This window comes from Pipra filicauda, unplaced genomic scaffold (genome assembly GCF_003945595.2).
Source record: "Pipra filicauda isolate LSUMZ 115617 unplaced genomic scaffold, ASM394559v2 scaffold96_size2947999_pilon, whole genome shotgun sequence".
Taxonomy (NCBI): Eukaryota; Metazoa; Chordata; class Aves; order Passeriformes; family Pipridae; genus Pipra; species Pipra filicauda.
The window spans coordinates 1,537,178-1,563,324 of NW_024105164.1; the positions used below are offsets into that span (position 1 = coordinate 1,537,178).

The 26,147-nt window shown below is 42.4% G+C and overlaps 2 long non-coding RNA genes across 3 annotated transcripts in view; one reads left to right on the forward strand and one right to left on the reverse strand.

Moving 5' to 3' along the window:
* LOC113987002 overlaps positions 1-26,147 on the reverse strand; it is a 107,630-nt gene that overhangs the window by 57,960 nt on the left and 23,523 nt on the right. The window lies entirely within an intron of this gene.
* Positions 13,386-21,148, forward strand: LOC113987010. The gene is made up of 3 exons (XR_003540352.2): positions 13,386-13,462; positions 20,144-20,203; positions 20,965-21,148. It is a non-coding gene; the product is annotated as an uncharacterized LOC113987010 (long non-coding RNA).

Genomic DNA, 26,147 nt, shown 5'->3' on the forward strand with positions numbered 1-26,147 from the left:
GCCTTTGACTCTGGCTCTCCTTTCACTCAGATGAAAAATCATACCAGGACTACATTCCTACATCACAACCATCCATTTCCTTTAGGAGCACAAAGAGAGGCCATCTCATCACTTTGCCTATAGCCCTTAGTGAAGCAACACAGCCTCACTGTGTGTGCACGGCACTCGGACTGGTTTGGTACAGTGGTGTACAAGTCTGTATGTGCTCAAAGCTCTCTGCTGATACTCCCCTACCAGGAAAAGGATGTAGTTATGGAGATGAGTTGAAACTTTGCTCGCAATGGGACAAAACCAAAGGAGAATCAGACCTTCATCTCTTCATAATACCAGTCACCTACAACTTGAAATAGTTGAGCAGCCCTTTCCATCCATTTCCTCTTTCCTATTCATGCTGGAGATGCTGCCACATTACTTTGATCCTTCGCATCCTCATCCCAGGAACTCCAGGACAAGTCACTGACTTTGTCATATATGAAAAGGTATCTCTTCCAATGTAATGTCCTAAATTTGTGGATCCCCATCTCAAGATCCTTAACATAAGCTATAGCATCATAAAAGTGAGAGATCAAATAATCCATCCTCCTGCCCTTGAAAGGATCGCTTGTACAAGAATCTTCCTTGACGTATGTTCCTAAATGGACCTGAGTCACTTCTGTTGGAAGCCTGTGACCTTGCTGAACCACTTCTCCTTGGACTCTGACTTCTTTCCTTCTAAAATGTCCAAACTGGATATCCCTGGTTTTTCTTTCCTGAATTCAAACACAGTACTCCAATTAGACCAGTCTCTGTATTCCTGCCCCACCATTGCCACCTATGTCTATTCTTGTAACTTCATTGGAGAAAGAAATTTCATCAATGAGCTTCTGCAGCAAAAGGGACTACTCAGAACAACCCATTCAAAAACCTTGTGCAGACCGGACAACAGAGCTAAAGAAAGGTTCATTTCTCTATGGGTTTTGTTGATCCTCTTGAGCTCCTTCTCCAGGATAAGTTCCCAATTTACACCTCTGTAAACAAAAGCAGAATCCATCACTCACACCCATATTATTTTCCTTGATTGTTCCCTACATGCAGAAAGCAGAAGAGGAATGTGTTTTCACAAGTGAAAGAGAGAGGAAGAGAAGAAAATAGGAGAAATTGAGAGAAAGAAAGAGAGAGAGGCTCTAAAACCTCATTTTCCTGGTAATTTACTCTTCTATTCAGTTGAGTCCTGCTGCTCGTAAGCCTATTCCTGTTACAATATTAGATATAAACAAGTAAACTGTGTAATGGATCACATTAAGCAGGCCCTGCATCTTGAGGCAGGATTTAATTTGCATGGCAGATTATCTTGTCTGCAGTAGGAGAGGCACCCTGGGGCACTGACTGCATTAATAGGATCTAGTCTCTTAAAATCCATTAAGTCAATTGAGTGGACCAGTCTATAATCTCATTTCAAATCCAGCGTGAAAATGCTTAAACACTAGCCCTATGACACCGACAGCAGAGAAGTGACTAAAGGGACACTGGAGACCACACTGTGCCATATTGCCTGCCTGCTGGGAGTAAGGAAGAGATGGAAAAAGGGTAGGGCTCATTCTCTTTTAGCAAACTCCATTCAGAAAGATGCTGACAGGAGGAGTGAGTTGAGTAGAGGAGGCAGGAACTACGTAAGGGGAAAGATTGCGGAGTTTATCCCAACTAATGACAGTGAGTTTTTAAACAATGTTGTCAATTGGCTGATGACAGTTTGGATACCTTCTTGCTCCAACACAGTGCAGGAGGTATGCCTTTACAGGAGTGTTCTACTATGAGTCACAAGAATAGGGATTTTCAAACTGTCCAGAAAAAACAAAATTACTCTGGGAAACTGGAGTTGCAATTAAAATACAGGACTAGAATATGAGAATGTTAAAGCTGTGGAATTCTAGGCTTTTGGCCTCTCTGCTCTGGAAATGTTCTTGAACTCAGATACATTTGCACAAGGTTATTCTTGGCCTAGCTGATCAGAGTAAAATTTTCCCATTTGCCCCAAGGGAGAAAATTAGATAAAGGCTCAATTTATCTTAACCTTGTCCACAAGGTCCCCTAGGTAAGAACAGTTTTTGGTTTGGATATATGTAAACTATTTAGCATAAAGGGTCTCCAGTCAGAGGTCTGGGTACCTTGACCACATTACACTAACCCTGTAACCACAAATATCAAAAATGGTAGTAGAAAACAGACAGATAGAAACTCAAAAGAAAGAAAAAAGACATAATAGCATGACCTAAAAACTGAAAGAGTAAGAAACCTCCAGGACCAGATGGCATTTATGCAAACACTCTAAAGAAATCAAAGTACAAAGAAGTCACTAACAAACCCATTCAATTTATCATTAAAAACAGCCACTCTCCCACCAGGCTGGAGGGGAGCCAACACTCTGCACTTCTTTTAAAAGAGGTGCTAAGGGCAATCATGGGAATTATAGACCTCAGTGAGCCTTACGCCAGTACCAGGAAAAATAGCTGAGAAAATCATTAAAGACAGAGTTATAAAGCACCAGGCACAGTGAGTGTAATGTGGTAAAGAAGCAGCTTGGATTCTCCAAGCTGACTTTCTGACCTGCTAGTGTTCCTTGGAAATGTCAGCAGCTCAAAAGAAGCAATGATAAGTAGGAGTCACCTAGCTATTAAGGATTTAACAAAAACCACATTCAAAAATTTTAGGGCTCCACTCCTGCTAATATGCATAAGTCCTAAGGGTGGAATTTTACAGCACACCACTGATTGGAAGGGGAAAAAAAAGGAAAATAAAAGGATTAAAGTGGTACTAAGTTCTTGTAAGAATCCCATTCCTCATAAACTGTGGCAATGTCTCTAGGAGGGATCAAACTCAGGCGCTAAAACCCAAGACAGGCCTCTCCCACACACGCTACAGGTGAGCTGTAGCAGTCGGCTCCAGGAGGCTGGTGAAGTGCCTGGTTCCTGGGCCACAGGAAGGACTACATTTCCTGGATATCTGCAGTGGATGTCAGGTGACCATACCAGGTACATCCACAATACTGAACCATATTGGGAATGGTCTTCTGCTGAACAGTAGCAGCACTGTTCTATAGGCCACTGTTGGAGTGGCAGAATGTTGCCCAGAGTCATTCCAAGCTGCTGTGAGTGAGACTACTCCATGATCCCACGGGATACAAAAGATCAGAGGCAAATTGATCAAGCATTTAGGCAAAACCCAAAATGGTGCCTGTAAAGAAAACCTGATCTACAGCCAATAAATCACCCACTTTCAGTCTCACAATTGTGTGGCTTTGCTCTGATGTATTTATAGTGTCTTGGATCTAGTTGATTTACATGCTTCCACTTCTTATTCCTTCCCAGCTGGAGATCTCCCAGTTTACCATGCCTGGCAGCATGTTACACTGTTACAAGTCTCAGCACTAGTCCCTCCTCTGCCAACACACAGCTTCTCCCCTTCTTAGCCTTTTAAATGCTGCCAGACTTGCTGCCCAAAGCAATTGTGTCAGGGGAGCCCAAGGGACTGATATTAATCCAGTGGTGAATACCAGTAATAATGAGTCCAATATATTCTCCATTTCAAAAAATCTCTCAACTCTGATTTCTAGACGCTATATATCAGAGAGATCACTATATACCCATCCTGTTCTTATTCTGTTCCCTAAACACTCACTTTGTAGGCAGACAGGATTGCATGGAAGATGGATATTTGGGTTGGTCTGGTGCAGCAGATTTTATATTCCAAGCAATGGACGCTTGCATACCAGTTTTCACAAAATTGCAGAGGCACAAGAACAGCTCCACTCTTCTCTTTCAGAGCTGTTTACTCTGAGTGCCACCCTCCCCAAACGGACACAAACATTCACACAGCAGTCCCTGCTCAAACTCAACATTTTGTCAGCAGTCTTTACCCAAACTGCTGAACATAACCTCCAGGGTCATGACAGGTAATCGCAGTCACGCTCCTTTGAACTCTAAAATTGCACTAGGCAGCGCCACAGGACCCCTGATGGGGTAGATGCCCACAGACAAATATCCCTTCTACAGGCAAGTTGATACAAGAAGGGGGAGCACTTTTGCCTGGGGTAGACAACTGCTTTATGCCCTGGAGAGATGCAGAAGGAAAATTTTCAGCACATAGGGTTTTATTGCTGGTTTTGGGCCATTCCCTGCTGCCTAAAGGAGGTTTGTTGCTTAAAGACACAACGAAGGCTGTCACCTTTTCTTAAAAATATACCATGACACTGGTGAACTGCAACTTGCAGAGCAAACCACATCATCCTGTGTGCTCCCGATTGGTCATGTGACATCCTCCGCTACCACAGATCAACACTATTCTTTTTCTTTGAAGGAAAGAGAGAACCATCAGCTGTTTTCAAACCACAGCATCATCTACCTCTCCCACGCAAACCACAGATCAAAGGTTTTTACTTTCCAAACCACAGAGAGGTCCCAGGGGCTCCAAGAAGCAGATGTCTAGCACGCTTTCTACTAGACACTCACATGCAAGACTGTGCAGTCTTTGCAATATATGGTAGAAGGGAAAACATTTCCCTTTGGAAACCCCAGGTACATATCTGAGAAATACAAAATCACAACCACTGGTACCTACCTGTAGGGAGGCACAGCAGAAACTGAGGAGAGCAAGTGAGAACTGTTACACAGAGCTAGTGATACACAGCTCCAGTGTGGAGCACTGGCTTGTAAATTGGGTGCAAACAGCACAGCAAGGAGGAGAAATGGGCTTCTGTACCTTGAAATTACAGCAGGATACACCAGGAATCAATTTAACACCACCCCTTCTGCTCTTCAACTTTACCTTCCATGTTACAATGGAGCAGCTCACCTCCACCCTGAGCACATATGAAGAACTGAATGTGTACCCTTCCTGAAGCCATCAGCATCTGCTCAAGCCTGACAAGATATTGAAACGACAGTTCCAAGAAGCACAGACTGACTGCCCCATTCATCTCCCTGAGTGGTTCACTTGCCTCCTGATGACAACCTGCTAAGTATCTTCCCTTAATTAGTCCACTGTTCCTTGAAGCAAGTAAGAGTGCAATGTGAAGATTGTGCTAGGACTATCTTTATGTAAGCTAGTCAGAAGAGACAGTTCATTTTGTTGAAAAGAGAGGGATGCCTCAATTTATCTTTCCCCCATCAAGAACGACTCAGGCCCAAAAAGACACCAAGACAGACAAAAACCTGGAAATCGCAAAGTTCTTCAGGGAGCCCTCCAAAGCCCACAGTGTGGCTGAGTGGATGCTGTGGGCTTCTGATGTGCTTCAGATAAGGGTCTATCTGCATTTGGTTGGGAAAAAGGTCACAAATTGCACTTAAGTGAGGATGCAGAGGAAATATGCAGTTTTAGGAGACTAATATGAACATTAGTGAGGTCTCTGGCTTGGAAAATTGAGGAACAGAGAACAAAAGGCAAGGCTAGTCTCTCTTGTCAATTTAATTATGTATACCTAAACAGAAAGAAATAAAATAAAGGATAAATACAAGAATTTTAAAATCTTTGAAAAATAGGTCTAATATGTCAACACTACAACCTTATCCAGGTCTGGCAAGTATGGCATCAGTGTGCAGTGAAGAGTGTGAGAATAGACAGTAGGATTTGGCATCCATGATGTGAGCTTTATTTAACACAAAAAGAAAGATGGGTTTCCATGGGCCTCAAGCAAGTGAGAGACGAAAGATGAGCTTCCATCCAATAACAAATTCATTAATTTTCCTTATCAAATGTGCTGAGCCAAGGCATATCCCCCAACTGGGAAAAAAACCAGGAGCTGCCATTTCCTGGAGTGTCACTGTACACTGGTTGAGCTGCAGACAATCACTAAACCCTGACAAGAGTATATCTGCTGAAGACTAAGGACTGGATGATCAGCAATCCAATCCTCTCTTTGGCAGCCCACTGCACTGCCAAAAACGGATATGAAAGCTGAAGTGTATGGGCCAGACTCATCCCTTGGTAGGTCCACAGAATTTAGCTGACTTATCAGAAATGGCTTTTGTCCAACATGTCTGTGACAGTCAAAAGTAGGCATGGTCTACAAAAAACTTTGGCTTAAACACTGAATGGAGATCATCTAGAGTGCCTTTAACAAAAATTAAACATGAAGACTATCAACTTCAGTGAGTGCAGAAAAAAGACCTCATCCAGAAGGAGAGAGAAAAGTGTTAGGAGAGGTCACTTGCAACACATCCTTCATGTTCTGGGTGGTGGCATTTGTTTAACCACAACATTGGTTCTTTCCAACTCTATGCTACAGCATTAGCAACAGACTTCCGTGCTTCCATGTCCTATCACACAGAGTACAGTTCTATATCTCCAAGCATATGGAAAGCTAACTTTATATAGTGGCTATTTTATTTTAAAGGGAGAGTTCTGCTAGAACCTTCTCTTTCTATGCAAAATGGCCTAGAAAGATAACATAAAAGCAATCAGTTTTATTTGCTTGGTAATACAGACATTTTTGCATGTACTGACCTGTTTATGTACTCCCAAGCTCAAGCAGTGGCATCTAAAAGAACATTCTGCACTGAGATGTGCCCATCTGAGAGCACAAGCCCTTCTGGGTGTGTATCTAGGAAACACAGAGCCCAGTTGCACCAAGGGATCAGGCACCAGGGGATAAGGTGAGGAAGATGAAAGTAAACATTGGTAAGCAGCTGGTGAGGGAGTCCCACGCATTCCTTCTCCTAGGTGCTGTGTCTACCTTCCTATTCTATGGTCTCTACAACATGTATGTGTAAGTCTGAAGCCTTCAGTCTTCCCTACCCACAGACCTATAGACCTTGGTGGTCCCAGATTCCCAGGGAAAAGGACTTTCAGTATGTGGCAAGGCAGCAGTTGAAGGTGGTTAAGCTGTTTGTCTTCTCAGTGCTGCAGTAATTTCCCACCTGATTTCTGAACCCCAGAAGAAAGGACAAGGATGGAGGGGAGGAGGGGAATCAGAGGAAATGATGACTTCATCATTCAACAAGAGTTTGTGAGAAAGCAGGTTATGCTGGGGGACCACCAAACGCGACGTCTTTCATTGCCCCACCTCCCACAATGCAAAGGTGCAGTGTTACCTCTTCTCCCACCCCCCCATCTCATCTACCCCCAGACAAAGTATTCCCGAGCTCACCATATAATGCAGTTTTTCATGGCATGCCTGCTTATCAGGACTCTGAAACTATGTGAGACATGCATGCAGACAATGGGCCTGTCTCTCAGCCACAGAGGGCTCTGAAGGGATCCCTTTCAGCACTCACAGATTGCTCTGTGTTCCCTTAATTGACAGACCCGGCCAAGTCTGACAGCAGTGGCGTGCAGCTGGTGCAGGCTGCTCTGTCTCAGGTAGGCCACCTTTCAGCAGGGAAATTGCTTTTGATTGGCTTTATTGGAAGTAGCTTCTCTTATTCAGCTGGAAAAAAACTCTCGTATTTAACAGATGACAGTTTAGGACCAAACTCTCTTTCCCAAAAGGTTCCCTCTTTTCCCCATAGACTTAAAGACACTCAAAAAAGGACTGGACTTCATCCATAAGGAACAACTTTGTTTGGTCAGAACTGCTAAGGCTCTGAGATTTTCTGAAGCCCAGGTTTTTTTATTTCTCAAATCTCTCAAAGATTTGGCTATGGCCTGAAAAAACTATGATCACAAAGCAAGATCAGAAGAGCTGACAAAAAAGAGGAAGTTCTTGATTTTAGTGGCTGCTCTCGAGCTTCAGTGTGAGTCTAGGCTGCAGGAGACCTGCAGAAGTTGGTCTACCTTCTCCTAGTAGTTGGTGGAGGATGGACATGAAATTCCACTCAGAATATTTTCAGCCTCAAGTATTTGTGGCACCAGTTATTTACAAAGTGTCTTTAGCGTGCAAATGAGCATTTCCTAGTGGGGAAAAAAAAAAAAAAAGAAAAAAAGGGGGGCAATGGGACTGGTATGCTCTTCTTTAAATCAGTAGCCTGAATCTGGCTATCCTGTCTTTTCTTCCACTTTCTGGTATGATAGATGAAGCTGTACAAGTTAAGATATCACATATTTCATGGGTTGCCAGATGCACTCCTTAGTTCTTTTCTGCATTCAGGGAGAATTGAATAAGGCTTCAGCTTTATCAGGAGATGGTGTGAAAGTAATCGCCAATGCCTTCCATAGCCTTTTCTTTTCAAAAGTTTTGTTGGCCTTACATGTTTTTTCTGGTTTTTAAATTTTTAAAGCACTTGGCTTTCCATCGCATTTTATTATAGCACTTCCGCCTGGCTTTGCTTGACAACATACAGAACCAGGTTCAATCTTTAGGGGTTATTAGTAAAGATCAGTAAAGATCACTTTGAGAACGCACTCTGAAACCTGGGAAAACTGAACTAAACTACTTTGGCATTCAATGAGTTATGCTTCTCCAGAAGCAGGTCACTTCTCCAGGTCACTTCTCCAGTGACCTAACCAACCAGTTCTTCAATGAATGGAGAAAAGAAATCAAGAAATGGAAAGGAAAAGCATGAGTTCAAATAATTACCAACTGCACCTTTCTCAAAGTACAACAAGAAGAATCTAAAGCTCTCTTCTCAGATTTCCTGGTACAGGAACAGCTGAGGCAGTGAGTGGCTTCCTACTACTTGCAGTAACACACAATCCAGCATGTCTATGCCAAGTCTCAGGACTTTCTCAGCTGCTCTCCCAGGTGGCACCAAGTTGCAGCTGACCTATTGGATGTGTTGCTACACAGACACCCCAGACCACTTCTCCCACCCATTCCTCCCTCTCTATCCAGTCTTGTTAGCAACTGTTTCCACCAGGTAAGTAGTGTCTTCCTAGACAATGCACTTCTCATCAGTGTCTCTCATTTGCTGCTTCCTCATTTGTATATCTGTGCTTTAACCCTAACATGCACTCCACAAAATATCCAATTTGCCTGATAAAGATTTTTAAAATAGCTTCTTTCCTACATACAAAGCTTTTGCATTCTAGGGTTGTAAAGTAGACCCCGTAAGACTCCCGTAAGACCCTTAGGCAATTCCTTTGTTCAGCTTCATATACAGTGTTGCAACTACCTAATTTCTCCCCAGTTATGACAGCATCTTTTTTAAATTGAAACAACATGAATTAAAGAAAACATAAAAGCAGGTTAGAGCTGTGGCAGACGTGCACACAGATCCCTTTCTCTCTACCACAGGACAACATGATTTTCCTGTGCTTCAGGGCTCCATCCTTCCATCTCCTTCTAGGAAACACTTTTCTTCAGGTATCAGACGACTAGAAAGAGGATTCCCCCAGGCCCTGCCTGTTCAGGAGATGGAGAGACTCCAGAGGAAGGCACAGGTGCTGTTGCAGTAGACTCCATGCTTGAGAGTCATTTCATAGTTTAGCCAGTTGTGCCCCCTCTGCTGAAGCCTCTACAAGCACTCAGCAGAGGTGAGGACTGAGGAGACTGACACCCACCATCAGATACAAGGACTGCATGTTTATTGGTCTTGCCCTGTCCAGGTCTTAGCCTAGACACCAAAGCAAAAGCTTGTTATGTGATCAAAACACAGAGCTAGATTTGGGGAATCAGCATTCCCTTTTAACAATGACATTAGATGCTCTAAATTTCTTTTTGAAAATTCCAGACATTTCCCTAAAACGTACAGACCACATTTGCTATGGGACTTTAAGTTTCTGCTGCTGTCTCTCAGCTATGTAGGGGATTTCAAAACAGTGTTGTTTAATCCTTTATATGTTTTTGATACAGAGAGAATAGAAATTTCTAGCAGAAGGTCCAGACATTAACTGTGAGAAATATCACAGTGTTATGCAAAACATCGTCGCAAGCTGTTCCTATAAATATCGCCTCTCTGGGCATTTTCTATGTGACATCAGTGAAATCCTCTCTCTCTTCTGCATACATCTCTGTATGATATTATTACTTCTTAGTTCTTGCTGATTTCACAGAATATATTCTGAGTTTGAAGGATTATCAAGTCCAACTCTTAAATTAACGGCTCATACAGGGATCAAACCCACAACCTTGGTGTTATCCAGCACCATGTTCAAACCAACTGAGTTAATCTCAGGGTCATTTTTATTATATTGGTCTGTACTTTCCTTTGTTCAATATTATCTGAAATGCTTGCTTGAACAGAAGGTGATGTAGAGTCACAGGGAGGTATTTTTCACAGAAGACTGTCTTGTAGGATTTCTTAAAGATGCTGAGAAACTGAATGCATCTGCTCCCTGAAGTCTAATCTCCTTTCCAAGGAAAGATCTGCTGCATCCCACCTCGAGCACGTTCTGTTCCTAGAAGCTCCAGTATACTAGTTGCCAGATGAAAAATCTGACCTTTAAGGTAGGTAAGTCTTACACCTTAGGAACAAATCACTACGGTTGAGATCTTCTTGTCTGAAGACAGTGTCAATTAGACTGGGTATGTTACACTGACAGGGCAGCCTACAGGCTCCACTGCACACTGTAGAAGCACAGGGTGAATGTGTGGGGTAGCAGTCCCACATGGGGTGCACCTTCACCTCCAGGGAACTCAGCTCTGTGTGCACAACATGATGTAGAAGTACACAGAGTTTCTGACAGGCATAAACTCTTGAGTCTTATGTTCCCTTTTTTTCAAGCAGAGAAGAATTTAGACTTTTTGCTAGGTGGACTGACATGCTCTGGGCTAGGACAGACATCAGAGGCACACCTGCACTGTCACAGACATTATCCTGATACTTAACATCACCCCTTTGGCAACCACAGGCTTATATTTTGATTTATAACCCAGCAATCTTTCCCAGGGTTTATAACATTCTTTCAGTACATGACAACACATGCCATTGGGTCCCACAAGCACCCTTTCTCTAGAGCTATTGGGACAAACTAAAAAAGAGTGGCCAGAAAAGCACTGAGAAAGACACAACGGTGGCACAAATTCCAATTGAAGGGGGATCTTTTTTTCTCCATGTGAAAGCTCTTCACTGGGAAAGTCTCCAAGCCCAAGGGGAGAGGCCCAGAGCAAGGGAAGAGTAAGAGGCCCTGAGGGCAGCCACCAAAAAAGGTTTCTGACTATGCTAGGTGACACTTGGATAAACAGAAAACACTGTCATCCCCTGATGCTGCTTGGGCTGGGTGGGTGACCAACCACTGGGGTCTGAAAGGCCTTGAAGTTACTGTGCTGGCAAGTCCAACATTTTCATCATGACCACTCCAGTGGAAGTCTGGAGTAACCATGCAAGTTACTATGACATTTCAAGAAACATTTCAAATAACTATGCTTGTAGCCTGAAGTAAGGTTTTGCTAAGCTCCTAGTGCTGCCTAGCCAGGCAAGGGCAGCAAGTCCAAGGGACATGGCTCTGGGCCTCTCCCAGTCACTGAGGGCAGAGAAGGAGAAAGGCTATGAAGGAGCACAGGGGGTGGCAAGGAAGAGGGATGTTCCAGGGCTGTATGTAATGACTGCCATGGGGCCAAGCACATAGCCAGGGCTCTCAAGCAACCCTTACGAGGGTCAGTCATTTTCACTGGTGGGGGAGGCGAGGAAGACAGCTAGGAGAGTAGCTCAGCTGCAGCAAAGCCACACAAAGTTGGTCTGTTCGGCTGCCTTTGTGGCACTGTTGTATTTATTGAAGGCAGCAGCAGTTTGTTCTGTCCTTTCAGTTACTGTACGGGACCCGATCGGGGTGCAGATGGGACTACAAAGCAGCCCTTGTTGTCAGTAATGTGACTCACATGTCAGGCTCTTATTTGCTGTCAGTGGCTTTATTAAAGTCTACAGTTTCAGACCCTAGACCCTTGCCTATTGTATCCCCTGGCCCCAGAGATTCTCTTAGGGAGCGCTCACAATTACCAACTCTCTCACAAGAGCACACAAACACACTGAGCTGGCATAGCAACTGCGCACTCAGGGGTGATGCCCAGGCTAAAGCCAAGCTGGGGCACTTTTCATCTTTAAAACTAATACATTTACAGAAACGGACAGGATCTCTCTAAGACCATCTAGTAACGTACACATTCACTTACATACATTTATTCACGTGTTCTGCACTTGGAAACATACTAATACTCACACTCATGCTCACATATGCATTCATGGCTATGTTCTCCCCTGCAGTAACATACACATTCACATGTGCTTCACTCACATGCTTGTGCACCAGCATAGATGCGCAGACGGGCCAACATTTGCACATTGCACACCACACACAGTCACATGGATAAGTCCCCCCATAGGTACTCAGCCCTCAGTGTCACACAGGCAGGTACACTGACTCTCACCACTGCATTCTGACACTCAGCTATGCACAGCTCACAGATCACAGTCTCACACTGATGTATATATTCTCACAGACTCAGCAGGCACTGGTGTGGCTGCACAGTCACTGCTACACCCACATGAGAATTTCCACAAAAGCACTCACATCCTTTCACTTACAACTGCTTCAAGTAGAACAAAACTCCCATTTCAGATACTCAACTGAAGTTAAAGACTTGTTTCCCAAGCAAGTCTTCCTGTAAAGGCTCAGGCTCTGACCTCTACATAAATGAAGAACAATTTCTCTGACTTTACTAGCCATTAGTGTTGCTGTGAACAGAATCTTCACTTCCTTCTGACATGAAATTACTCTTCAATGTCATGGTTCTTCCTCACCACCAAAGGGTTCTCTTTCTAACCTTAAACTAGAATGCAGGATACTTGCCACCAGTCCTGATACAGTGCACAAAATCTGTCCCTCTGAATCAGACAACTACAGAAAAAAAATCATGAAACAAGATATCAAGACTAGTAAAAACTGCTAGAATAAGAATGGAGAAAAACAGGACATAAGCAGCCAGGAAAAAATCTTGCATAAAGAGAAAAAAACAACCAACCAAAAAAGGCAAACCAAAACCACACAGATTTGAGAACAAGAATGCAAATGCTATGATAACAAAGGAGGACTGGCTTGGACTTCTATATTGGATTGGACACAGTGTCTCACTGTTTATGTTTAAGAGTCACTTCAACAGCAATGAAATAACCATCACAGATACATGTGCTATGCACCCCAAGTCAGAAAAGTCATGTAAGCCCAAGCTTATTCTCATTTCTGTTCAAAAAGAGCTTATGCCTATGCTCAGCATTAAGAGCAAGCTAACTTCAATGAGGACCAAGTCCATGATTCCCTGCATAAGGCCCCATATTATAAAATGACCATGAGATAAATACATTTTTGTCCAGGTCACAGAACAGTCCTACTGAGTCCTCTTTAAGTGACTTAAGCACAAAACCAGCCTCCATTCTACACAAGCCTCAATTCCACATAGCCATGACAAAACTCATGAGCTATGATCTGCAATGGCAAACCTGACCATCTGTAGGTTACGGAACCTGGATTCTGCACAAGGATCGTGATGTCAGAGCATTGGACTCTTCACACTCCAGCGCAAACCATGTTAGCCAGACACTTAAGTAGCTCTGAATGATTCACTAGCTTTGGTACTTTTTATTGCCTGCTGTCAAAACTCTGCACTGTTTGTGTACTGGTATGTGCTGATACATATAGCATTTTACTCTACCCAAAGAAAGGTGAATTTGAATGCTTAGGTGATGTCAAAAATGCTTTAGACATGAATGAAAGCTGTCATTTTAAAATTTGCCCATTAATAGTGCAATTGTCATTATTGTTGCAACCTTAATCTCACAAGAGAAATCCTTTTACTGTAGAATTCACACAGGGTATTTCAAACCAAAATACTCTGTATTTACAACTCTGGAAACAGATATGAAGAAAACAAATCCAGAAGAACAGATGTATTGATTAGTAAGGGCTCTGGATCTGCACAGATTTATTCCTGCAATTTATTTTATATGTCTAGGCAATTATTCTGAAATCAAACTAAACACATTAAAAAAAATCTTTTCAGGATTGAAGTCAATAAATATATATCAGGTACCTGATATTTCAGAAAAGGTCTGTTTCTTAAAGAATCCAAGTCTGAGTTTCTAAACAATACAAACCGTGTTCCAGAAATAAACCCTAAAATAGGGAATATAGAGAAAACAGAACTGTACCAAAATACAAGATAAACCACCTTCAGGTGCTACAAGCCTATTTATTGATATTTCATATCATGTGGAGTGAACTACACAGATTGCACTGTTATAAAACACAAGGATATTTTAAATCACCTAACTAACTACAGAAATACATCTATATATTTGACTCATATATGTACCTATTTGTTTTCATTACAACAATACAAAGGCTGGTATTTCTGTTTCCTTCTGGAATTTTGCATACTTCAAAACAACTCTACTTGTCATAGGACAAGCTACATAAGAGTGGTCTGGACTAGTAGGAATGGCTCTGTATTTGTAGCAGCATTAAGGAAAATGTTGTATAATGTTTGTAAAAGGAAATCAAGGCTGACGATAAGTGCAAAATATCAAAGTCATACAGTTGTACAACTGCACCATTTCTGTTAGATGATTTCAAACTGCTTTACAAATTATTCTTGTTCTGCTATTGTTACATTAGATGGTAGCCCCAGTGAACTTGATCAGAAACCAGTATCTCCCCAAGCTGGGCATAACAACAATGCTTCCCCTACAGTCTATATCCCAGCTAGAGGCTATAATCTGACCATGCTCGAAGCTGCTTAAAAACTGTAGTATATTTAAACATAGTAGATCCTGAGATGCTGCATGTTTACTTCCATACTGGTATACTTTCATCCCTGACTAAATAGTTGGATTATATGCAACTATGTAAAGGTCTTTTAAGATCACTTTGATCCTACTTGTTTGACTTGCATAGTAGTTTGGCTGCACATCATATTCAGGTCATACCAAATTAAAATAGGAGCTAAAAACAGAGTATGAAGGAAGAGCCTCTAGATGATCCAAGACATAGATATAACTATGGAGTCCACATAACCACTAAGTTTTATAGACATCATGTCTCTGACCTGGAAACTTGCTGTGCCTTTCTGCTATGTTACTGCACAGTTGACCTTCCTAGTCTACATGTTACTACACCTGCCCTCCCTTCATACCTCTCTGCTTTTTCTTTCTTTAACATAGCAATCAGAAGCTACTTGTCTTCCCTCTCAAGATCTTCACCGCTACCTATACTCAACACCTCTTATTTTAGGCAAGAAAAGAAAGTCTTGCTTCTTACCCACCTCTACTCCCATACCCACTGTTAATTGCTGGATCTTCAAATCCATGTCCTTGTGCTCCCTCCCAGGTTTGCCCTTCATGAAGGAACAGAGCTCCTTTTAGCTGCCCTTAGGTTGTTTCACTGGTCTCCACCAAAAGCCCACCTGCAAGGTCCTTTATAATGACATTTTCAAAAAACTTCATCCCATTTGTTTACAGCTATTTCAGACAACCTCCATACATTGCCCAAGCCATGTCTTATTCTCATCATCTGTTGTCTTTTATCTTAACAGCTCCTCTCTGAATCTAGGGAACAAAGACTGCCTTTTCTGCTCTGTTTTCTGCAGCTATTCAAGCAAAACATCAAGAGTTAAGGGAATCACCTTAGCGATAAGGAGGATACTACTGCTGGTTTCTTACTCTGCTCTTTCACTTGGTAGCCTTTGCTTCCCTCTGTAGTAATGCATCTGCTTACCTCCAAGAGCATTTGCCACACATGCAAAGTGTTATGAATAAAAGATCAGGTCCCACAGGTCTGATTCAGTTTATAATCAAGCAAAATTCCCTCTACCATCAGAGAGCACCCCAGTGTGGGATTTAATCCCAACAATCACACTCAGATTATTATTCCAGATAATCAGGCTGCCTATTTGGTTTCCCTGGCCCCACTGTCACCATGCAGTCAGACCAGACCAGCAGACTACAGATGCTGGTGTATAAAGCCCCTTGGGGTAACTATCTGACCATCTCTGGTGGTAAATAGGCAAAATGCCAAAGGCCATCAGCATGTTACAACCTCTACTAAAAAGATCCATCTTCTAGCTCAGGAATTAAAAGGTCCAAGACTGAACACTGGCAGCTGGCAACACATCCTCAGTACGGCATTGTATCAGCTGCATTAAACTGTGTTTGTGGAAGTGCAAGAACTGCAGGATATTGAAGTGACTGGGAAAATATAACAGCATTTCCCCTAATTCAGGCACATGGCCCAATCCTGTAGATATTTCGCCTTAAGGGTTTTTATCTACTGACATGGCTTAGAACTGTGCTGGCTCTCTCTTCAACTTTCTATCTGCTGGCCCTGCTTGCTAGATAAATAGCTACACTCATATAGAAAAACCTGCACTAATAAAAACGTAGACAGCCAGAAATCTGCTGCCAACAAGCAAAATATCCTATATTTCACTGCTCTGCCATGGGAGAGTCATATCTCACTGAACAAATATTCATTCCCAAACACTGTGCTAATGCATAAAAGTCTCCAACATATCTTAGAAAAATTATGGAAAAACAAGGCAGTCCAAGCTTCAGATTCTCTCTGCTGTTTTGCTTCTCCTCTTTTCTACTCATACACTTGAGACCATTTGAAGAGATGATGATTTTAGATTTTTCCATCGGCTTTGTCCTTTAACTCTTCCCTCTATACAAATAGGTCAAGTGGATCAGTATTTTGGCCTGAGTTTTTTTGTTTGTTTTTTTTTGGGAGGGGTGTTGGGGTAGGTTGGTTTGTCTGTTTGTTTTTGGTTTGGTTTGGATTTTGTTTTGTTTTTTTTTTTTTTTTTTATTTGTTTGTTTTGGAGTTTTTTTGTCGGTTGTTGCTTTGGGAGATTTTTAGCCAAGTTTGATCAGAAGCAGAAGCACTGGCTTCTCTGGTGTCAGTTATAATCATTTGCCCAGGTCATAATCTCCTGTCTTAGACTGCTAGAGCTCTAAAGCATGCAATCATCTTTTGTTTGTTCTGCATTCGTATGTTGCCTAGCACGGCAACGCCTTCATAGGTAATATGGATCCTTGGCATTCCAGAAATACAAATATATGCTGGCAAGTGAGGCTTGCAGCAGTGAATGAGTGGTTTCCCTGACTTAAGTCAGCAAAATCAGAAATATTTCCCCAAGTCATGCTTGGACTTAAAGCTTCTCTGGGACTGTGTTTTGTGACTGCAAGGCCTTAAGCACAAGGACATCCCTCAGTATAAATGAATACTTGGAAACAATTAAACTCCTGGATTGTCAAGAATCAAGAGGCTGCCTCTGTCAAATAAATAATGAAGCCATGCCCTTACATAATTTTTATAGCTTGGGGCAAACAAAAACTCTTTCTTTAGAATGACTAAGTTGCAAGGCAACTATATTCCTAAATTCCTTTTCTGATTTATATCAAACAGGTAATTCTTCTCTGCTTACTCACTGAAACATTTGTGTAATTCTATTGCAAACTCCTAAGCAACTTCCATCTTCCAGGCCAGCAGAGGCTATATCTCTTAAGAAAAGAGTCTCTCGGTATTTATTGATGACACAGTCATATTATGCATTAGTTCTCATAATCCAGGATGACTGTGTGCTTTGAGATTCTTCAGAATGACAGGAACTACACTGGCAATGTAATTAGTTATTATACAGCAGACAGCATTTTTTGAAAGATACTGACCCAAACATGGCTTATTTAGGCTTCACTATCTGGAAAGCATAAGCAAATAAAGGAAGCAAAATATTTCTTAAAAAGCAAGCCTTACTATTCTCTCAGTTTCAAAACTCATGCTCCTGGGCTGCATAGAGCTTTGGTAGGTGCCATTATGGTAAATAAAAAATTAAAAAATAAAAAAAAGTATGTACGGGACCACTTGGTATATAAGAAAAGAGAAGGAATGTGACATTGCCAGGATTAGAAAAGGACATACACTGCTTACCTGTACCTGCCTCACCTCTTCACTGGGGCCCTACAGAGCTCAAGCTGTCAGGGACCGCTGTATGACACGATGTCTCTGGAACTAGTCTTCATCTTATCCCAGCCTGTGTATGCAGCTGACATTTATATATTTTGGGTAGCATTAAGAAGGTTGATTCTAGCTTCTGTAGCTATCTGTGTATACCAAACAGGATAGAGACCAATCTTGGATGCATTAAAAGTAATAATGAAAATACCATTGCTGGGAAAGAATCAAAAAGGACCTTCTCATGATTCAGTTTTTCTAGCTGGAGTTAAGGATGAAAATCAAGTTCTCTTCCAGTCCCAAGCAAACATAATTCCACTAAGAAACATGTTTCACATCAACAAACGCTAATAGAAAATGTTCCCCACTGCTCACATGAAACTGTTATGCAGATGAAACATGTTTCCTGCCAATAACGACGAGTTACCTGCAGTTAAAACAGCAGCTAATCAGCTTTACTCACCATTAACGTGAAATGAACACGATGCTAAGTCTACAAAATGTTGGATCGCAACAGCCATGGTGGTGAGTTGGCTATATCAAGTGAGGGGTCCTTATCACGTTCTCTAAGCACTGCATAAGCACAAGTCTTTGAAGACTGCTTTGCTACACTAAGGCATCCCTGTTGGAAGATGCTTATTCGTAGTATGAGGCAAGAAAAGAGTTATCTGTGGCTTTCACTTGCTCTCCAACTTTAATGTGGAGAGCATATGCATTTTCTTTTATTTTACCCTCAAGTAGCACCACCTTCTCACAGGGTTGCCCTATCCAAAACATGATGGTGACCAACAGCCTTTCCCACTCAAGCCTGACTGCCTACTTGAAAACCAAGTGGAAGTCACATCAATCCTCAAAAGCGAACAAGCAAAATAATGTCCAGTTCAGTTTCTTAGTTCAGCATTTTGGTCCAAAATTCATGTACATCAGGTGGCATTTTGTCAAGAAAGATGACATTTAATCACAAAAATTAACAGTAGGAGTCCTCTGTAAAATCCAATTCCAATGTCCCAAGTTCCTTGCTTTGGCCATTCATGTCACAAATGTAATCAGCAGCACTGGAATAGGTCATCATCTGACATGCCAATGCCACTATATTTGATATTGAATTAAAAATAGGGATACTTGCAGTTGTTCCTTCAACTCCTCCAAGCGCCATGACTCCCACTTTATTCTCCAGCTGCTATTCCCATGTGCTAGCTCACACCCTCTGGCCAGAATAAAACATACACAAGCCTAGCAGAGGCACGGGATATAGCCAACAGCACATTCTGTTCATAGACTATTCTCAATTTTTACTCAACAAGGCTATACACACATTTTGCTATAAAAGTAAAAGGATCCTTTAGGCCTCAAGTAGCATTATGTACTTTCTATTGTAAAGATCTGTATGTACCACACCAGAACTATCAGCTGGCATAAATCAGCATCAACTCCTCTTGAATACATAGAAATTAAGTTATTTATTCTTATAACTTATAATTAAGTTATAAGAAATTAAGTTCTTATTCATAGAAATTAAGTTATTTATTCACACTCAAGGTGTGAAATCACTTATTTTTAGAAAACTGAATTTCCAGTTCTCTGTAGTCAAATCACTGAATACACAGATTATCTGTACACTCAGACAGCTTGGGTTAAGTAGGGTCATATCTCAGGTGCAAGGCTCTCCCTTGACCATGCAAACACAGCGCTCTGGTGTCAGTAGACTCAAATGTCTTATTCTTCATTTTGAAGCAAGGGAAAAATGTTTGGTCTGTAGTAAAGTCTGGCATTTTTGTTAGGAACAAGATTAAAGAGATGTGGACAGAGAGCTGGATATTTGCTGAATTCTGCAGAATAAGATAAGGCTAGAACAAGCAGATTCACGTTGTCTGGTGGCAATGACAGTATAGTGTATAATGCTAGTATGTTTGGGATTTGAGTTACAATTAGGGACAGCAGGATCTGAAGAACCAAATTTATTACTGACCTCTGTCAGACCTGTAGAGGAAAGCCAAGGTCTAATACTACTAGATGAGAATGCCAAATTCTGGGTTTCTAAGCTGTCATCAAAAGTAGGATTAGAGTTGGGGATAGAGTCTGGAACAAGAGAGATTAGAGGGGCAAATTAATTGTCTAAATCTTTAAGACTGACAAAAGTGGATGAAAGTTAGTGTTGCTACAGTCAAATATTTATTCTTTATTTTCCACTGATGGCAAGTGTCTGGGCAGAGGTCAAAGCAGGGTTAGGATTACAATTAGGCTCTAGCTTAGCATTCCAGAAACGAGGCTCTGCTAAACAATTTTTGTTGCTCAATTCTGCCAAACCTGCTCAGGGATAAGTAGATTAAAATGTATCATTTTTAATTGTCAGACAGAATGGGGTTACTGAGCCATGATCAACGCTGGAGCCGGAATGGCATCATTGCTTGAGGTAAGATAAGTGGCAAAATCAGTATCAGCATATTTAAACATCTTCCGATTAACTTTTGGACATAACTGAATTTCTAGGCCATCACTCGTGCCAGGAATAAAGTGAGGACTAAAACTAAGATTCAGTGTACAGTTCTGTGCAGTCAGGTTTACTGATGAATTCCGTCCAGCCTGCGGCAGGATTGCAGCCTGCCTCAGTGGATTTGAATTTTTCATAGTCAGTGTTCAGAGATCAACAGGTTCTTTAGCCATAAATGATACTGCAAGTAGCCAACATTTATGGTTTGGGACAGGAGGCTCTGCAGCATCATATCTCCATTGCAGAACTCTCACAAGTCCTCAGTGGTAAAATAAAAGGCTGACAAGCTTCAAATGCATGTTTAATTTCTGGGCAGCATTATATCCCTGTGTTACAATGATCAGTAAGGTTATGGCTTGGATTGGTTGCAGGATTCATGATGGGAGGTTTTGGTACTTATTTTTCTGGTCCTTGAAAAAAAGTTAAGGGTAGCTGTCATAATGTTTAAATATGTTATGCTGAATAATTAGGAAGCCATGGCTACCTTGCCTCTGGACAACCCTAGGGTTATAGATGGCATTAGGGTTTGGATCTGGAGTTGAAGGCCATGCAGAGACAAGTTTATTGCTACATTTTTCTGGATTCATAGATAAAAAAAGAAGAGCCAGTATCAGTAAATCCATACACCTCATCCCTAAATTTCAAACACAACTGAATTCTCACACTATCATAAAATCTTTTAGGTTGGAAAAGACCTTTAAGATCATCGAGTCTTGCCTATTCTATCAGACACACCAGTGTTTGGGAAAGCTTCAGAAGAGGACTTTGGACAGGCAGCTGTGCAAAACAAGCCTTGTGACAGAAACATCAGTGGTATACTGCTTCAGTGTGTTTAGCCTGAGAGAGTAAAAATGAGTGGTGATGTCAGAAACTATCTAAGCCTAATTTCCAAGCCACACAGGCTATGAAAAACACTACAGTCGGTTTCATGTGTATTACTGTTTGGGATAGGATGCTCAGCAGTGCACAGGAAAATACCAAATTCTGCCTTGTCTGCTGTGGCAATTTCACAGTGAAATATGGAAATCTGCCTTAAAAACCAAACCAACAAACAAAAAAACCAAACCCTGTCTTTTTCTGCTCCCAGTGCCAATCATTTTGTTGTATTTGCCAAAATTTCTATAATTTTCTTTGGAGACGCATTTCTGTTTACTCATTTCATCTCCACCTTAGCAACCACTTCACAAAGCCACTTGTCTTTACAATATAAACATATGTTTATGCCACTGCATTCTTTTCTTCAGTGTACAGTTGTTGAATTTGACACGTTGCGAAGGTCTTGTGAAGGTTTAACTCACTTCACTGTGATGAGGCATTGGAGGACAGATCTATGCAGGGATCAATAACAGTCTTGGCTTACCTCTAGTGTAAACCTTGCCTTGTTGAGACGTAGAACTCATTTTTGCCTCTCACCCTAACCTTTGTTGGGTTTCAGGTTAGGCTTTTCCTCCTGAGCGACTTGCCCGTGGTGCAGTAACGGGACCGAGAGTCAGCGCGGGTTTGGGGTCTGGGCAGCGCACACGCACTCCGCGGGCTGAGCCGGCGCCGGGCTCGGCGCACCTGCCTGCGGGCGGACAGCGGGCTGCCTTCCGCGCTCCGCGGCTCCATCCCCTCATCCATCCCTCCCTGGCTCCGGGATCCCAGGCGGCTCCTCCGCCTCAAACCGCGGCCTGCGGCGCCCTCTGCTGCCCGCGGGGCCCGGCCCCGACCGGCCCCTCCCCGCCGGGCGGACAGCGACGCTCTGCGCCGAGCAGCCCTACTCAAAAAAGGGTCGGGGTACCCCCGAATTGCCTGCATCCTCCCCCATCCGCAATGCCCCCAACAGTGCTAAAATAGCAAGTTTGCATGCAAAACCCCACCTGGCCCCATTTCACCACATGCACATTCATTTCTATTCCTTTTCATTCTTCACAGAACATGTTATAATCTTTGATCATCATTTGTTTAAATTGTATAAGTAATCTGCCCGGTTTTAATAGGATTTTTCTATGAATCGGCAACAAACCATGAAATGTGATATTTTCACCATGACCGACCCAGGAAATTAGTCAACTTTGTCCTTGATTTACATGGGACCTGGCCAACTCCTCACACATCACAGTGGCAGCAGCTCACTGCCTGCTCCCCCTACATTTCACATTTCCATTTTTTCTTTCTTTCCTTCCTCTTTACAAGCAGGGTTATATATACCACAGATGCCCAGACTTGCCATCCATAAACAGAGCCTGAATTTAGCAAAATCTCCATGGATGCCCAAATTAACAAGCAAGGCCTCACAAAACAGAGATTGGAGAAAAGCATCAGAGATTTATTATTATTGTTAAAGACAATAGATGTGGGAGAACTTGTTCTCAGCCTCTTATTCTGATCTTTTTGAGGGAAATAACACCATTTTTTCAAGTTTTACATAGCCAGTATAAGAACAGCAAGCTTCCTCAAAAGAAAGCTAAGATTCTCAGTTATAATAATTTATTCTAGGAGCTGGGGCTTACAGGAAAAAACAATTGCTGTAGTACTCAAAATAAAATGGCCAGGCTTTGAAATGTTGAGCTACTTTAGGGACAATGTCTGTTAGAGCCAGTCCTTCCGTCTGTCTGTCCATCCATCCATCCACCCACCTACCTGACTGTTTTGCTTTATTTTAAATAATGTCCAATTTCTATCCTAGTCTATATGAAAATCACTTTTATTTCATTGTAATTTCAGGATTTGGTCCTGTTTTGTTCATCCCATTATTTGACAGTGTGTGCACACACAAGCTTTTAATAGAAAGTGAAGTTGCAAGGCAGTAATTTGGCATCAAGGCTGCAATCCAAAAACACCCAGCATGATCCCTGGTAACAAGTCACTTGGGTGACAAGTTCCTCAGCTTGGGCACACAAGTTCCATCCTCACTATGGGAACAGATTTCTAGTTTCCTCGCAATTCAGTTCTTCTGGAGACTATGGCTGTATGGAGACAGGTGATCTTCCAAGCTCAAGGCTCATGAGCTACTTTCCAGAGATGTAAAGACACTGGAAGGCAGAGGGGACAAACATAGCCTGCAAGAGTCTACTGCCAGCTATTCAAATAGGTGAGAGAAAGAAGAAAGCAGTGTTTCAACTGCATCCCCAGGCAGCTGCAGGACAGACAGCACATCTGTTTTGAGAGAACACGGGGACACATTGCCACTTAGCTCAGTAGGGCTCAGCCTCTGCAATCCCACCCCAACAGGCATCCTGTGTGAACAGGCAAACGCTAAGAATGTCAGCGGCTGCAGCAGGTAAATATCACCACATTACAGAACATATCACAATTATATTCAAAGTTTTGTCCCATCTACCCATACAGGCATAGTCCCTGTGTGCATGTTCACACATAGCATTTGTTCTGGATTCCTCAGGGCACTGTCTAAGCCATTACAGCAGCTGTATCTGTGATCTGGTAGATAGCTCACACGGCACTGGGGGAATTAGGGTTCTGGGCCACCTTTGTTCCTAAGCCACCTTCTGATACCAAATAATCCATTTCCCCTCTCTGCCTATTTCAGGTTTAAATCTCCTGCAGACGGGAGCTCTCTCTCACTGCATGCATGTTTGTTACACAGCAAGGCAAGGACTGGCTCTTGGGGTGCTCCTCTTGTCCCTGAGCTTTTCTTGTCTCACCCCAAAAACCCACCACATCCCACATCATCAACTAAACCAAGAGAGCTGCTGTCCCTTCCTTCCCATGCTCGGCCTCAGCTCCTCGGGGCAGCTAGATTCTCTGTCCTGGAGGCATTTATGCCCAACTTTCCAATCCAGGCCTCCCTGCCCCCACATCCCGTACTCCCCAGTACGTCACCCCTCTCCACTCCCTGGCCTGTGAACAGCCCCTAAGGTTAGGTTTTATATTTCTTACCCACTGGCCCCTCCACTCCCACCAAGTCAAACTTCAACCAAACAAAAAAGAAAACAGAGGGAGAGAAAGGAAGAAAGAAAGGCCCCAAGAGGCTCCCGGTCGTTCCAATCAGGTCACTGTTTCCATACCAATTAGGACAGATGCAAAGCACATTATTAAAAATAGGTCTGCAGACCCATCTATGTTGATTATTGTCCTCCGTTTCCGTCCCCAGCCAACTCCGTTAATTAATAAAGAAACTGCCAGAGAAGGAGGGGGAGAAAGGGTGGCAGGGATTCCCCTGACTGGAGCCTCCTGTTCAGAGAGTTCAAGAGAGAAATTGGACACTTGAGCCTCTCTGCCATTTTCCATTGTGTGTGTTTTTCCTAATGAACGGTTTAGTGATGCAGGGCTGGAAGTCAGCTTTACCCCACCCCCACTAACTACCATCCATCATTAAGTGACCCAGTAAGAGGTATTTAGTACTTAACCCTCTCTAGAAGAAGTCAGATTGTTGTGTGGCTGGCTTTTTCCTCTCCAACCACCCCTTCACTCTTCATCTGTTTGTCTGCCTCTGAAAACATCTCTGCATTTTTTGGAGGGGATTGTTCTTCCTCAGAGGAACCCTAGAAAGAAACAGCAGTAGCCACCCCATAGCCAGCCTTTTTACAGAAGAGGAAGCACTCGTGGTGGAAAACCAGGGATGAGATCCTGGCTTTGTTGACATTGTTGAGGCCAGGATTTCACTCTCACAACAGTAAAACCGTCTGCCTCTGAGAGAGCAAAGAAGTTGATGGAGAGATGGCCCTGTAATCTGTGCAAGAGATGTTGCTGATCAATATACATGTTGGTGATTTGCAAGAGGAGAAAAAATACATAGTCGGTAAAAGTCAAGGAGGGCTGTGAGAAACATAAGTGATAGATAATACTTGCAACAGAGAGCACGCTTGTCTCCTTCCAATTCTGCTAGCCCTGCAGGACTCTTCTCCAGCCAAAACTAATTTATCTTCATAACCCTTCCTCAACAAGCAGGACAGTGTTATTAGTGCCATTTTGACAGTGGGGAAACTGAGTCAAGGACAAACTAACCTGACCAAATCATTAAATGAGTCAGACAGAGCTAAAAATGGAACTGTGCAGTCCAAGGTTTCTCAGCCAGTGTGCCTTTGCTTTAAAGCGAAAGTTAGGGGGAGGCAGAGAGGTTAAATGAACCATTATCATAATTAGACTTGATGAAAGCAAATCTGGGGTTTGGCCCAAGATGGCAGATCACGTTTACCTTGAATGAATGTATGTCAGTGTGTCTCCTAAAAATTCTCTATTAAAATGCCCTTGTGAGCTCTGAACCTGTGAGGTAGAAGTCCCAGATATAATTTAGAGTGCAAAAGGCCCTGTATGATCTTGGTCACATCACTTATCTCTAATGACCTCTAAAGGCTCTCTCCATCTCTAAAACAAGGGCTGTCACACCCATTTGGACTGTAAGCTATTTTTTGCAGGGTCTGTTTCTTACTAACACACTTTTACAACACTCATTTATGTGATATTGGGAACTGCTGATACTTCTGGAAAAAGAACAGCCACAAATTGCAGCCATCTCTGCACCTCTGAGCTGACAGGCAGAACACATTCACAAGCACAAGCAGGAAGGAAAACTGTAAAGCATAAGCAAAACACCCACCTGCAGATGCCAGCAAGGCTGTTCATCTGCAGACTGACTGCAATTTCCAATTAAATACCAAGTTACTTTCACACAGTCTGTTCTTTCGTTAGACTGAAGGGTTTTGTTTTCCTTTTCCTGAGTCACTCTTTACTAGAGGCTTTCCACATCACATGTTTTATTTTTCACAAGGGCTCTAATGCACTGCATAATAAAAACTCATGTCATGAGTCCAGAAAATCCACTGCAGGCTTCAAAAATACACACACATCAAAAAAAAAAAAAAAAAAAAAAAGGCTTGCATAAAAAGAAGTTTGGGTTTTTTTCAGCCTAATAATTTTTATTACA